This window comes from Nesoenas mayeri (genome assembly GCF_963082525.1).
Source record: "Nesoenas mayeri genome assembly, chromosome: 2".
Lineage (NCBI taxonomy): Eukaryota > Metazoa > Chordata > Aves > Columbiformes > Columbidae > Nesoenas > Nesoenas mayeri.
In genome coordinates, this window is record NC_137543.1 from 123,724,057 (window position 1) to 123,739,771 (window position 15,715).

Genomic DNA, 15,715 nt, shown 5'->3' on the forward strand with positions numbered 1-15,715 from the left:
CGGCGGTGTCAGCATCCGCCGGCGGGCTGCTCCGCAGCCCAGCACCGGCAGGAAATGCCACTGCTCTGATTGCGGCAGCTAATGAGCTCTCTCCTATCCCGACCGCAGCGTCTGACAGTTCCCAGCACAAGTGTTGCTTCCCCTGCCAGCCGCCCGTTTTCTCACTGCAGGGAAGAAGGAAAAGCCAGGAGAGAACCCTTCGCTAGCATGCACACACCACTGCAGCCTAGATAAATGCAGTTGAAGACTCCGGGCACAGCCTGTACCGCCACCCCCCTTCTCTCCCCTCCACCATGGGGGAGGAATGCGTCCCCAAATGACCTCCTGCACTCGGGTGGTGACGCAGGGATGTCCCCACCGCGGAAGGGGGGGTCGCACCCTCCCCCATCTCCAGCCCCCAGGAGTGAACCCACAAAGAAAACCCACCACAGCAATAAAGAGGGTGGGTAAAGGGTCTCCATGAAGTGAACGCAGAACCCAAAGTCAAGCTCTGTCCTTCCTCGGTCCCCGGGAAGCAGAGCGAGATGCGTCACTTCATAGTGTATTTTGACCACCAGACTGAGAGGGAGGCAGCGGGGTTAAATGAGGTTAACAAGCAGAGGTTAAACGCAGCTAAATGTAGTTTACAGCCTCCTAATTTGGGTGAGTTTCCTCTCTTCTTGAATGAGGTAAACAGGTCAGTTTGGGCAAGCTTCCTGACTCGTCAAATAAGGTAAATGAGTGAATTTTCCTGTTTTTCTGCCTGTGGCCAAGCAGCCAGGAGGCATCCAGCTTTCTTCTGGGTGCACACACAGCACCCACCACTGTCTCCAGGCCCTCTGCCCCCCAGCCCTGATTTCCTTCAGCAAAAGCTTCTTGTTCTCCTCATATTCAAAGTTCTTCTCCTCATAGCAGCTCCAAACTATGTTTCCTAAGCCCTGCCACGTTGCCCTCTGACAGCCCCTGCCTGCTCTGGCTGGCCCCCATGCCGTGCTGCCTGCCATGGGCACAGCCGGGTATGGGGCACCACGTCACAACCACCCTTCCCATGCTGAGGGCACCTGGCTGGGACTCTGTCTCACTCCACTGCCTGACTGCTGCTCTTCATGTGCCAAGCATAAATTTGTTGTGTTTGAGATTAACCCATCCTGCCATGTCAAACCTCTCAGCAGCTGAAACTGGCCAACAATCTCAAAGGACAAGATAGTGTATAAAACGAATTCTCTTAGGAAACCAAGCTGAACATCAGAAACAACAGCAGAGCAAGTACTCTCTGCCCATGCATTCTGTGTCTCTGGGATTTTTTTGTTATTTTTGGATTTTAGCAAAGCAGATGTTTCTTTAATGTTTACTAATCAATGGGTTACCAACCCTAGATGCTCACTGAGACTGCAAAATACTTACAGCACTCAAGCTCTTGCTGTTGGATGAGGCAGGAGGCTTCAATTTGCAGGTAGTGTTGGAAGCACTCAGAGATGAGTACGCAGGCATCGGCACTCTGACCAAAGGTCCACCTGACCTGCAGGCAGTCTGTGGTGCTCAAGGGAGGCTCCAGGTTTTCCGGGTCTCCATTCCTGAGAGCGGCCAACAAAGGGAAGGACTGCTCCCCCACTTCCTTTGTGGGCAAGGACAAATGCTGCTGCTCCTGCCTGGCGGGACAAATGGGAAAGGCAACGTACACAGCTTTGTGGGATGCCTTAGGGAGAGGACGTCACACTATTCCCAATCTCAGTCTCTCTTATTTACTGCCAGGATAGGACTTTGCTCCTCCCAGTGGGATTCCAGCCTCTTGTATCTTCTACCATCTGCTTTTGAGACTTTCGGTGATCATTATAGCAGTTTCAGCCTGCTCTTGCCTCTGGTGCTGCCCTTTGCAGCCCTGGAGCCACCCCCCACCCATCTTCAGGAATGCCTTTATTTTGCTTCTCATATCTCAAATCATCTCCTTCCTTAATGACCTTGCGTTGCTCCCTATGCTCCCATACTTCATTTTCTCTGATTCCTTCCCTGAGGTGGCTCTCCACACACACAAGAGCCAAGCACTTGCCTTAGGGCTGGAATATGGCAAAAGCAAGTAATGGGCCCACCACCTAGCCTTCCACTCAGGATCCTTGTCCACAACATCAGACGAAGCCAAAAGGGATGTTTCCTGAGAAGGTCCAGCAGGTAAAGCCGGCTGTAGGTAGCCATGAGATCATGCAACCAGTGTAACTCCCATCCTGGAGTTCCTAATGGAGTTCTCAGAAATGGGCCTGTCCACTCTTATGCTATAGGTCTGCTGGTCAGCACAAAGATATGAATGGACTGCCACAGTAGTCCATGAGGGGTACTTCTGTGTTTGGAGGAGAAAACTGTCTTAGAATCAAGGTTTTTATTCTGCCTGTAACCTGGGGGAATACAACACAAGGGGTTGTAATACAGGAGCAGGATTTTTCTTGGAGCCTCTTTCAACCTACTTCTTCCAAACCCCAGACAAAAAGCACCTGGAATGATAACCTGTGGCTCTGGGTGCTGACGAAATCATGGTGCCTGTGCTTCTCAAGAGGCTTTACTTTGACCCTAGCATGGCTGCTAAAGCTCTGCTGTTACTTGCTGAGCTGCAAGTGACATTGCCTTCAAGATGTGACACTCTGTAGGTATTCCCTGATTCCCATGAAGAGATGTCATTCCCTCCATGTGGTTCACCCCTCCGTGAAAAGCAAAACAAATCCTGGCATTATGGAGATGCCATGTACTGCTGGCATTCCCAGTGGCGTGGCACTTCTCCAACCTGAAGGCCTGGTGGGCACTAGGACAACCACCTGAAGAGCAATTGGGAATCCATGTGTTTGGTCCATCCTCTGAATCCTTCAGCCTCTGTTTGCTGAGGGTGCTGCTCTCTGCAGAAGACCTGTGGTTCTAGCAAGAGACTGAAGTGAGACATTGACACTTGAAGGGGTGGAATAGGGGGCAAAAGCACAGAAAGTGAAACAGAAAGCTTCTACAAACCCCCTCCCTACCCTTGCGAAGGAACACAAACATTTCTCCCACTTTCCTCCCACCCCACACATGTGGATCAGCTAAAACTGCATGTTTAACTGCATTATCCAGAGGTTGCAGAGTGACTCCCACCTGTGCTACAGACTCTCCCACCTCTGGATGAGAGACTGCACAACAGTGTCACACCAGCTAATGCTGACTTAACTGCCAAGTGCAGTTGATAGCTGGATGGTGGGACAGGATGCACTTTGGCCAGCTCACCAGAGGTATGTGGAGGCTGATGACTCCTTTTCCTCAGGCCTGAAATGCTGGTGGTTGCTCAGGTCAAGAAGGAATGCCTACACCTTTCTGTCCCTGTGGAGAGGCCCTCCTAATCCTGGTAAACATCCACACACCAGCCAGGAACGTAGGAGTTTCCATCAGCAGGCATTTGTCTGCTTTTGGATGAGTTGGATTTCTTCAATGCCTGGCACATTTTCAATAATATTAATTTGATCCCCAAACGTACACTTTGCAAAGAGAAAAAACTTGTTTAGATGAAGAGTGCCAAGGAGCAGCGTATTTTCGTGCCCCAACAGCTCCCGATGTTTTCTGTTTCTTTGTTCCTCAGGAAAAAATTCCTAACCTCTTATTTGTCTTTTTGACTGATGCTGAGAACAACGCTGACATTTGCACAGATCTACAGTGAGCCCAAGTTCTCTTCCCTGGTAATTCTTATGATGGTTCACATATAAGGAGAGCTATTTTCTGCTATATAAAATAGTTTGCCACTGTGTTTCTATCTAGTCAGTCTGTTTGACGTGATCCTTCCGAAACCCTCCGTAATCTGTCTGTCCTGAATAATTTGTGCTCCCCAACTGCAGCTGGAACTACAGGTTGTTTCAAAAAGATGGACCCAGTTTGAAATCACTACTGCTTTGAAACTGGGTCCATCTTTTTGAAACACTGTGTTGTTCAAACAAGTACACTTCTCTTAGGTGAGGTAACATACCAAACCTATCCTTCCATTTTCAGCTTCTTTAAAGCAAAGACTTACTAGCTGCCTTCAGTTACTAGCTTAAATATTGCCCTCTAAAAGTCATTATAATGACAGCTATAACTCTGACTTCTTTCCTACATTAAATGATATAAATAGCAATAACTCATCTAACTAATCTCAGCCTCTGGAAGCCAGTGGAAATTTTTCTATCGATTAGAGTCAGCTTGGGTCAAGCCCTACACAGTGTTTTCTGACCCCTTGCCCTACTTATTCTCCATTTCTATTTCGCATATGTATCTAACTCTTCAGATTGTTGCACTTTTTAATTTTATTCTCTGTTGAAGAGAAATCCTGATAAGAAGGTCCCAGAGGTCTTTAGCTTGTCATTGCATCCCTTCATAGCCTGAAATGTGTGCAGAATGCTTTAGGAAGAAGCAAAAGCTAAATATAGAACGATTTAAAGCCTACCCATTAAGGGCATGCCTACATGACACGAATGCAACTAGCTTAGGTAGCAGGAGCAGTGTAGTCACAGAGCTAAGTATAACCAAAACAGAGGAACTGGCTCACAAACTGTTCCCCTGCGCTCTCATCGTGTCTCTCAGTGCCAAGTCTCAGAGCCTTGGAGGAAGACATAAAAGCTCATAATAGTCAGCTATATACTAACTTGCCCACAGGGTGACTTTCTTCCTGATTCAGCTCTTTAGCAGTCAGTTTATGGCCTGAAGCATGTAACACTTCTGCTTTTCTCTTTTACCTAGTGTTATTGCAGGTGTGCTTTTTATTCACGTAAATTGGTAATACAAGTGGCCTTCTAGGCTGGTCAAAATGATGGGAAATAACCTCATGTGATAGTGACATATTACAACCAGCCTCAGCTGTGCCTGCAGATTTTAATGGAAGGTGTGGACTTGGACCTTTAGTCCAGAAAGACAAAGCATTAATTTTGCATTAATTAAGCCTATATTATATGGCAGTAACATCACTTCCCACCTTTTCCTTTTGTGCTGTAAGTTACTTAATCTGCTGGTGCATCTTCTATTTATCCAGAAATAAAATTGTCAGCTAATGAAACAAAGATGAGAATATTTATTACTTGATTGGGCCAATCATGATTTTCGGAAGAGAAGCAGAATGGATTGTGCAAAAGACCCAGAAAGAGCTACCCTTTATTTTCACTGAAACACCAAGACTTGCATGACTTAACTACAGGTGATTTCTAAGGACACATTGTACTGTCTTGAAGAAGACACCAGCGGTGTTGTATTGAAGATAGTCAGCAGACAACTGCTGCCTTTCACCCTGACAGCTGCCAGTCCCTTCTGCCCCACCACCCAATCCTCTCCAGGAACAAAAGCATTTCTCCCTCTGGTGTCTTTTGTAATAAACATCCTTATAAGACTAGATTTCCTTCTGCCTTTTTCAAACTCACTTATATCACAGTGGCCTGAGCTGCAAGCTGCCAGCCATCATGCTGGCATCGTGTGACACCGGCAGGGCGCTGGCCAGGACATCCCCGGTGTGGAAGCAGTGCTGCCACTGGATCAAAACCATTGCTTCAGAAGTCATGTAGCTCAGCTCCACCATTCTCCTTCTGAACCCTCTAGGCCATCAAACCATAAATCCAGTTCACTTTTTCTCTTTGTAAACTGTGTTGGTCCTTGGAGGGATGTAGTGTGACACAAACACTTCTCATCTTGGGAAAACTCTGCAGGTCCTACAGAGGGGACGCAAAATCGGGAATGCCACCCACAGCTCCTGCAAGCTTTTGCTCACCACCCTTGCTTCTTTCCCCTGGAGCAGCACAAGCTTATTGTGTTTACTGGCGTATTTTACAAGGAAAATCCCAGAGAAAGCTCAGCTCAGTCACAAAGAGAGGCAAATGCCACCCACATCTGAGCCCTAAATAGCTCAAGGTTTAGCAGCCTTTGATTGCAGGTGCTATTGGTCCCAGTGCATTGGCCCAGGGAAAGAAGACTGCATTTTTATGGCCAGACAAAATAAGGCAGCTATATTCATATCAGTAAAATTTCTCTGGGCAGTAAACCAAAACGTGGTTTGGCCCCAAGAGTTATTACCTGTAACTACCCAAAGGATAACTGGCAGTTTAAGGGCCAGGACAGCTCCAGAGTTTCAGCAGCTGTATATAGCACAGTGGTTTTTCTCCAGTCATTGTCTCACACTGGCTAATTTGGAGGTCAAATGATGATTTAAGGCCTAATGCTTCAAGGTGCTGAGTTGTATCAGAAGATGACACACAGAACATGGTATCAGAACTTATGTTCTCCTCGATTAGGCCCAACTGGTCCAATTCTAGTTCCGAAATGCTGGCTTCTCTATTCTGCTAGGAGCCTGAAGAGTTAAAGTTATTAACTGGCTTCAGAATAAAATGCATTAGGAATAAATATGCTTTAGGATAAACCTATTAAATGGATAAAAATGCCATTACCAGTGGTGAAATATGATTGTGTGACCTTTTAAATAAATAAGCCTGCTATGCACCAAATTATGTCAGATAATAAGCTTTATACATGATAAAGTCATGCAGTAGGTCTCAATCTTCAGGCATTCAATGAAATATTGCTAGCCATAAAGGGTTTCTGAAATGTTACACTAAAGAAAATTGCTTCCAGCTATAAAAACGTAACTGTTAAAACAAATGTAATTTCTCTCATAAAATCCTATGCAAGACATTGGTAGCAAGAGGGAAAGTCTACTAGAAACAAACCTGAGGTATTCAAACTATTTTGCAAATACACAATGCTTCTTAAAATAACTCAGATTCCAGGTAAATCTGGAATAACTTTGTCGAAAGCAAAAGGGTTATGATCCTGCAACATCAGTGTAAAATCCAAATTATGTTCACAGGGTCTCAGAAATATGTTTGTGGGCTATCTCTGGATGCAAACATTGCTTTGGATCCAAATTAATTTACACTTGTAATTTTGGCCCTTGTACAAGCAGTAGAAATACTGACCTCTGGCTGTCCTGTATCTTGGGCCTGTCTGTGTTATACCTCAGCGACTTTCCCAGATTGCTCCTGACACAAGGATATTCATGTTAAAGGACCATTCATATTGGATATGATGGAAACAGAGCTGAATATTATCAGCACTATGAATAAAGACAGACTTGCATTTCTTCAAATGCAGCTACCAGCTTTGCGCGTGGAAAAAACATTTCCCTGCAGTAAGTCAGAGTTTTCCGCTCCAAACCATTACGAATAAGAGTGAATGAAGCAAATGCTCTCATTCCTTCTAGTGATCATGGGTGAACCAACAAAACCTCTTGGTGAGGCACTTACAGTTTTAATAAAATCATCATGGTCACTTCATCTATTGTTACATGAACATCAGCAAATACACACGATTCCCAGCTAGGGTCTCAAACACAGCTCCAAGTACTGAAAATACTCTCAGAATTCCCTGCCACAATCAATTATCTTCTCCAAAAGGTGATATCGAACATCAGACATGAACAAAAAGCAGCATTCCTGGGTTTTTTGTTTTTGTTTTGTTTTGTTTTTTCTCAACCAGGAGAATGCACACACTTTTTTCCAGGATAGAAAGGATCTTATTGACCTCCAGCTACAAACACTGGCAATTTTCATCAAGGCTCAATCCAGTACAAACTTTTCCAGGAGGGGCAGTGGAAGAGGCGTAGCAAACTTGAAGCACGCAGAAGAAGCCAGCTCTTGCTACGGCTCCCAGCAAACAAAGAGTTCACTCTCTGAACCTTAGCCATTTTAGCTGCCAAGAAACAGGGACATTCTCCACAACCAGCTTTAGTGCTTTTACTAAATAGACCAAGTTACGCCATGCTAAACACAAATTAAATGGGACCACTGCAAAGGAATGTGTGGCATCATGAGACTAGCACTGAAATTTTATCTTCTCTTTCTGAATAACTGTAGCATAACATCCAGAAACAAATAACAGGTCAGTTCCAGGCAGGAGCTCAGCTGCATCCTGAAAATGCCTCCAGGTACTTGCCATTTGGTTTTATTGTAGTTCCTCAGAACTGGTCAACTGTAAGCATAAATCTTGCAGAGAAGGCACATTACCAGTGGTGAAGGACGACTGCTTGTTACATCATCCTGCCAAATTCTTGATACAGCAGTTCTTGGCGAACAACCATCTTGCTCTGAGTCACCTGGAAAGTCTCTGGTTCAGTGAGCTTCCAGGAGCAGACCACCAAAACAGGTTATATTTCCACTTCCCATTTCAAATTACAGGAGGCACCTATGAGTCAAGGCAATTTTCTCTTTATCTGCCCTCAGATGCCATCCAGCATACGGATCCAGCCTGCTCTCCTGCTGAGCCAGAAGCTCCATGGGAGTTCCCAGTGAGCTCCAGATGTCCCAACTTGCAGCTGCCCTGGGTGGCTGGTGGCACACAGGTCCCACTGCAGCCCCTGAGCTGGACAGTCCAAGGGCAACCACGGTGCGAGGAAATCATCACCCTGCTCTTCAGAGAACCCGAGATGCTACAGGTGGGGCTGGACTTGCTCCATGCTCACCAACTTTTCTCCAAATCCCCATTGCGAGCCCCCATCAAAAGCTGTGCCCATTAGACCTCTAGGCTGGACCTGCATGGCCACTCAGGAGGTAGGAAGCCAGCTGCTGCCGAACGCCATATCCCAGCTCCTGTTACCAAAGCCAGGGGTTTGATTAGCTCCCACTTTTATTTTTCTCCTTGGAGGCAATGCCAAGTCTTAATCCGGTCCTGGGTCATGGATCTCAGTGGGACACATTACACTGGGTCTGTCTTTGAATTAGGAAGTCTCCCATCTCAGAGCTGGCCAGCTTGGACCTACTGGTCTCCCCGCTCTTCTCCCCACCGTGCCTGACAGACAGCTGGAGTCAGTTCTTCTGACAACACTGTTGGCACACAAAGCTGAGAAGCTCATTTCTTACAAACACAAACAGCGAAGGGTCTGGAGCACAAGTCTGATGAGGAGTGGTTGAGGGAATTGGGGCTGTTCAGCCTGGAGAAAAGGAGGCTGAGGGGAGACTTTGTCACTGTCTACAACTACCCGAAAGGAGGTTGTAGAACGGAGGGTGTTGGTCTCTTCTGCCAAGTAGCAAGTGATAGGATGAGAGGAGATGGCCCCAAGTTGCACCAGGAGAGGTTTAGATGGGATACAAGGAAAAATTTCTTCACAGAGAGGGTTATCAAGCACTGGAACAGGATGCCAAGGAAACAGTTGAGTCACCATCCCTGGAAGTGTTTAAAAGTTGCATAGATTAGGTTCTTAAGGATATGGTTTAGTGCCTGAGTTAGGTTAATGGTGAGACTATGATCTTGAGGGTCTCTTCCAACAAAAATGATTCTATGATACTATGACTGCAGCTTTGGCAATCTCACTGATATTCAACAACGACAACAATTAAAAGAACAGAGTCAGCAGTGCCCTGTTGCACAGGGCTGTAATAAACCCAGAAGAAATGAGATAGGTCAGGTTGGGTTGGCTCATGGGTGCTGAAAGAGCTGGTCCAGGGTTGCCACTTCAGGGGCCAAAGTGGGGAAAGATGGAAGGTAATTGCTTCCCTAGTTCTCCATCTCACACCTCTGCATACAACGAAATTACTTCAACCTTTACTGCTATTACAGAGTTCCTATGACAGGACCATACAATTCAATATTCAAACTGTAGTGGAATTAATGTGATTTTAGGACAATTTACAAAATCTGCAAAAAACATCAGTTTCAGCGTTCGTTATGATCTGGACACAATTCCAGTTCTGCAGTTCATTTCCACACCCTCATAATTTGGTTTAAATAATTATTGAGGTTCTTACCTCCTTATTTTAAAATTATTTTTCTTAAAGTAAATTAAAACTTCAGAGTGTTGCCAGAATGGCAAGATCATCTATTAGAGTTGTATTTTAAGGTTTGCAGTCCTAAATGGATGGGACTATCACTGGAGAAAATAGAAACTCATGTATGCCGTGTGTTTTCCATAGTTTTACAACTCTTGTATTTTTATTAAACTAGCCAATGAAAATAATAATTATAGCAGAGTTTTTCATTTAGCCCCAGGAGTCAGAACAGTGATTCAATTGTTCTCAGTGGGTTGTTTTATCTTCTTTTTCTTCTGAGCAACATAAATCATAGGTCTAAGAATTAGGTTTCCAGTGTAACCCATCATATTTTAGTAATTAATTTATTCTGTGTTTGCCATGAATATAGTATAACCGTTGCTTTAAAATTGCTGTTTGGGTAAAACAGGGTCCAAAACCCAAGCAGCAAGTACAATCCAAAATGTGTATCACACATAAAGGGCAGATGTTTTCTTCCCAGTACAAATCACTGGCCCTAACATGAAAAAATTAGTGTCTCACTATCAGTTCATATGGGTTTTTAACCTCTGCCTATTAAGAACGGACAACCAGGTATCCATCAGGAATAAAAATACATTAAGATTGGGAACTAGATTCTCCAGATTCAATAGAAGCAAATGAATAATGTGTAATATTTTGTGTAAGCAATGTATACATAAATTTATTAGAAACAATAACAAGAAAGTTCCTTTTATTTCCACCTCTTTTCCTAAATTCATAAATATTAACTGGTTTATATCTGTCCATGATTTTTATTATATAGCTGAGTCTTACCTTGTGTCTTTTTCTGTAAAATAGATGATAACCAGATGTTCTCCGTCAACACCTGTAACAATAACTCATAAACAAAGTGAAAATGCAAAATTTTCTCTTTTACTTAAAAGCTTTAATATAACTTTTTTAAACTGTGCATTGACAAAACTATCTAAATAGTTGCAAACAACATAGCGACTTATAAGACATCATTTTTATATATAGCTCTGAACAAATTGAAAACACAAACCTCAAAACATATTATTTATAAAGGTTGCATAACTTGCTATCTGAACTCACCTGACTAATCACGAAACCTGTGAGAGAGGCAGGTGCATCATGACAGCAGATGAGTTGAAGGGCCGTGATTCTCAAATAGCTGAGTTCAAATAATTGCTTGTTAGTCACAGAAAAACAACGCTGGAAGAAAAGTGTATGAATAAATAAACGAGGGAACACCGGACTAATGAGCTACTTCCTCCACTTGGCGTATGATCTCTCTGGAGATGTCGACTCATTTTTGTTACATGTGTGAACACAACGCAGAGTGTCACAGGGTCTCGGTTTCTGTCTGCTCTTCTGGCTGTTGGCATACAGCCTGGCGACAAGGCCTGGACAATGGAGGGCTTGAGTGTTGGACATAGAGATGTCATGGCTTTCACAGCTTATGGTTCTCAGCACCAGCCAAGGACCATTCTTCTGCACTGGGTTCTGTGAAGTGCAGCTGCTGGCTGGTCTGTCGGGGTTGCAAATTAACACCAGAGACACAGGGACCCTGAGCTATTTCTGTGCTGAGACTTGGGTCCAGCTGGGTTTATACCCTGGGGACGGCACCACACAAATGCAGCTGATGAGCCTTGCTGGATCCTAGCTCCTCTGCAACACGTTCCTCTCACTGGGCAGCACCAGGGCACGGATGAACCCAGCTGGAAGCCAGCTAACTTAAGAGCCTATAGTGACAGGACAAGGGGTAATGGCTTTAAACTGAAAGAGAGTAGATTTAGATTAGATGTAAGGAAGAAATTCTTCACCATGAGGGTGGTGAGGCACTGGAACAGGCTGCCCAGAGAAGCTGTGGATGCCCCATCCCTGGAAGTGTTCAAGGCCAGGCTGGATGGGACTTGGAGCAACCTGGTCTGGGGAGAGGTGTCCCTGCCCATGGCAGAGGCTTTGGACTAGATGATCTTCAAGGCATCTTCCAATCCAAACCATTCTATGATTCTTTTTTATTCTGCTTTTCTTTTTTTCCTCCAATGTGCCTCTTGATTCTTGTGTTTCCAAGGGAACTTATCAGCTTGTATGTGGACAGTCAGCTTGGGTCCAGAGGCCTCTACCACCATTTTGCAACAAGATCCAGGCTGCATAACCCCTAGAGAGCCACCTCTGGTCCAGCATATGAACTACCAAGGGCTTTCCTAAAGCCTGGTATCAGGAAGGCAACACAAGGAGAGCCCAGCAGGCTCATGAGGAGGATTCATTGCATCTGACATAGTGTTCTCTGCCAGCATTGATCTTAACAGAGACAGGCTTAATTTAATCACTCATCTGCTCCCACTGAGCTCCCTGATCTCCAGGATACCCCAGCTCTCAATTTCCCTGAATGATGGAGAGCTGACAGTAGTTAATGAGATTAAATGTCATCTCCATTACATAAGAGCCTTTAATTATAGGTTATCATCGAGCATCATTTGATACCAAAGAAAAGCATGCTCTCTTAAATTTCAGGTAGTGACAAGGTGCCCAGAAGAACTGGGTTCCAGCCTTGGTTTTGCCAGAAGCCTCTTCTGGCACATTAGGTAAGAGCAGGATAGCCACCGAATTAAAGGTTGAGTAAGCAGTGTAGCTCAGGCGCTTCCTAACTTCAGAGAGTTAGACTTTGCAACCTAAACACTCTGAATATAACTATTAAATTGAGGCTGATACAGAACCTTGACACATGAAGAGAAGAACAACCCACAAGCTCTCCATCCTTTCATACAGCTTTACATTTCAAGCAATGCCTTGCTCAAAGTCCCAGAAAACTGTCTAATTCCAAATCCAAATTGCCTTTTTTTTTGGTTTTTTTTGTGGCTGAAGCAGTGTTTCCATCACTTTGGTTATTTTGGCTTGATGCTCTCAGAACTAGACATGTGTGTGCTGCAAAAGAAAAGAAACACAGAAGGGCAAAAAAGATGTTTTTTCCAATTTTGCAGAGTGAATAGATACAAGAGTAGCAATCAGGCTACGCTATTTTTAGAGTCTAGTTTTTAATTCATTAGCTGGATGGGACTGTTCACAGGCAGTCACTTTTCTCACTGGGTCAAGGCTGGTGAACAACTGCCGCATTACAAGGACAGAGATAAGTGAGCAAGAGCAGCTATTGCTTTCCTCCATTGCTAATTACTTCATTCTAAGATCCCCACAAAATCACCCAGTGACATTCAATGACCTTCTGCTGCAAGGAAGGAGCCAAGCATACCTTCCATCAGCATCTGTGCCCTCCACAGGCATCCCTCACCTGACAGAACACAGCTGCCTTGCAGAGACTCCCAATGCTTTGGAGACAATGTAAGGAAACAATTAACACTCGCTGTTGATTAGCGAGTCTGGACTTTTCAGCTTAGCTAGTGCTGCCAAGAAATGAGGCCCTCTATTAGCTACATGGAAGGGAGTTTACTGCTTGCTTATTTAAAGAACATGCCAAATCACACAATCTGTTTTTACCTGTTCCACCCTTCAAGAGGACAGAATTAGTTTCTAACAGAGCCTGAGTTACATGCCAGGCCCTCACCTTCTACCAAAGGCTACACAAAAGTGAAATCCAACCTCATAAAAGCTTACAGCCAACTATTTTCAAATGCACCTGATATCAAGCTGAAATAGGCTGGTACTATACAGCTGCATTTCTCTGCAGTTTAATTGTGGTGCTCATTTTGTCTTGCCTACAAACCAGACAGCTCTTTTAATTACATCTGTTCAGACTGAGAAATAAGCAGTCCCACAAACAGAGCCGTGTAGATGGCTTAGAAACCGATTACTGGATTCCTCCATGTCTTAATAAATCTCACCAGTGAAACTCCTGATGCCTCCTCTTCCCTCTCCTTGCCCCCTTCAGCTACAGCTCAGTATCAGTGTTTTTTAGGCAGACTCAGGGTCCTCCCCAGATGCTAGCCATAGTCAAAGAAAGAGCGAGATCCTCGTGATCTACCACCTTTATATGATGTATGACGTGGATGGGATGGAATACTTTGCTGGTCAGTTTTTGTCACCTGTTCAGTTAGCTCCTCCTTGCAAATACGTGACGTGCATTCTTATGGGCGACGCTGCATTCCATTGCTATGTTTACCAAGACATGTATCTAACTTCAGAAAAGTGCAGTTTTTAAGAACTTAGCTGAAAGAAAAAATCACTAAAAGAGAAAATGGTCTTGTTTTTAACAAAACCAGGACACCTCGTTTCCCAAGATAACAACCCCAACCAAAGTTTTTTTTCTCAATGTTTTGCCTTTTAAAAATACAGCTTTCAATAAGGAAAATGAGAACTTGTCTTTCCTCTTTACACAAATAACTGCACTGCAATTTCTCCTCCTTCCAACCCAAACCACTGTTTAACAGAGCACCAGACACTTCCAGTGCTGAGGAGACTCTAAGGTGATCCGATTTCCTGAAGACTTGGGATGAGCCACACATACCCAGAGCTCCCGCTGAAGACAATACCATCTGTTTCCAATTCCTTAGCTCTTCTGATGAATACCATACATTTATCAATAACTTTCGATAAACTTCGGAGAGGTTAGTTTTCCACTTCCTCCCTATTTTAAGATCCAAAAGCTACATGACCACAAGGGGAAACCTCAGGCCAGTCACCTGCTGTCACCTTCCCCCATCCACGAGAAGCGTTCATAACAGCTTATCAAGCCCTAGGGCAGTAGCATGAGACTCAAAGTTGTTACCTTAAAAAAACCAAAAAACCAGACACATTGGGTATACAGGCACTACCTTAAACCTCCAAAAAGGAAGATCAGCCACATCATCTTCTATGAGTGGCAAACTGGTAACAAACAATCCCGAAGATGGCTGAGGTATTCAACGCTTTTGCCTCGGTCTTCAGCGGCAATCTCTCCTCCCGCACTTCCCAGGGGGTAGTGGTCAGAGGCTCCATGTCCAGATGGAGACCGGTCACAAGTGGCGTCCCTCAGGGGTCCGTATTGGGACCAATACTATTTAGCATCTCCAACAATGACACAGAAAGTGGGATCAAGGGCACCCTCAGCAGCTTTGCAGATGACACCGAGCTGAGTGAAAGTTGACACAGCTGAGGGATGGGATGCCATCCAGGAGCTAATTTACCAGAAATTGCAGTTATTCTCCTCTCAGTGCTTATGTGCAAGTTGATTTCATGCTGAAAGGTCACACTGTAATTTCATAAAATGTAGCCCAAAATACATCCATCTATGATTATAACTGTCACCCAAATGTAATTATTCCTACCACCTAACCATGCAGAGTTCATCAGATGCAGCTCCAACACTAGAGAATTATCTATTCTGGTATCAAAAGACAGATCTAAGAAACACTGTCTCCACTGTAAAATGAACTGCCCAGAATCTTGCATAAATGAAGTTATTCCTACTCTAGTCGGCATTGTACTACTCAACCTAAACCATTGTATAGTTCTTTGTGAAGTGTCCATATTTAAAATACTGTGCACTTCAGTGATCACAGCAAAGCTTATCTTTCTGTTCTGCACTTAGTTGATTTAGCCAATGTTTGCAGATAACGAAGGCTCAAGAGCTGCTTTTACACTGAAGACATACAAAAAAAAACAGAACTTGAAAAATAAAATCGCCATTAGCATTTAATCACCTATAAAAAAATAAACTAGCACTTTCAGTTTACATGTCATTGCACAAGATCAAAGCTGGCCTTCAGTCTGAGCACAGGACAGACCTACAGACAGTGAAGAAGTCTACTCAGGCCAACAGAAAAAAGAACATAGACTGGCTGACAGGCTTTCAGTTCACACTGCACGTGTCTTTTCAGTCTTATCAAAAGCGAAACCCATCACAGAACTGTATGCTCGGGGCCTACAATCTTCACAAATATCAAATTACATTTTCAAAAACCTTTCAAAACACAGAAACACCTGAACTCAGAGAATTCTACACTTCTCCACATATACCAAAAAGCAGCAGAAGCACTTGA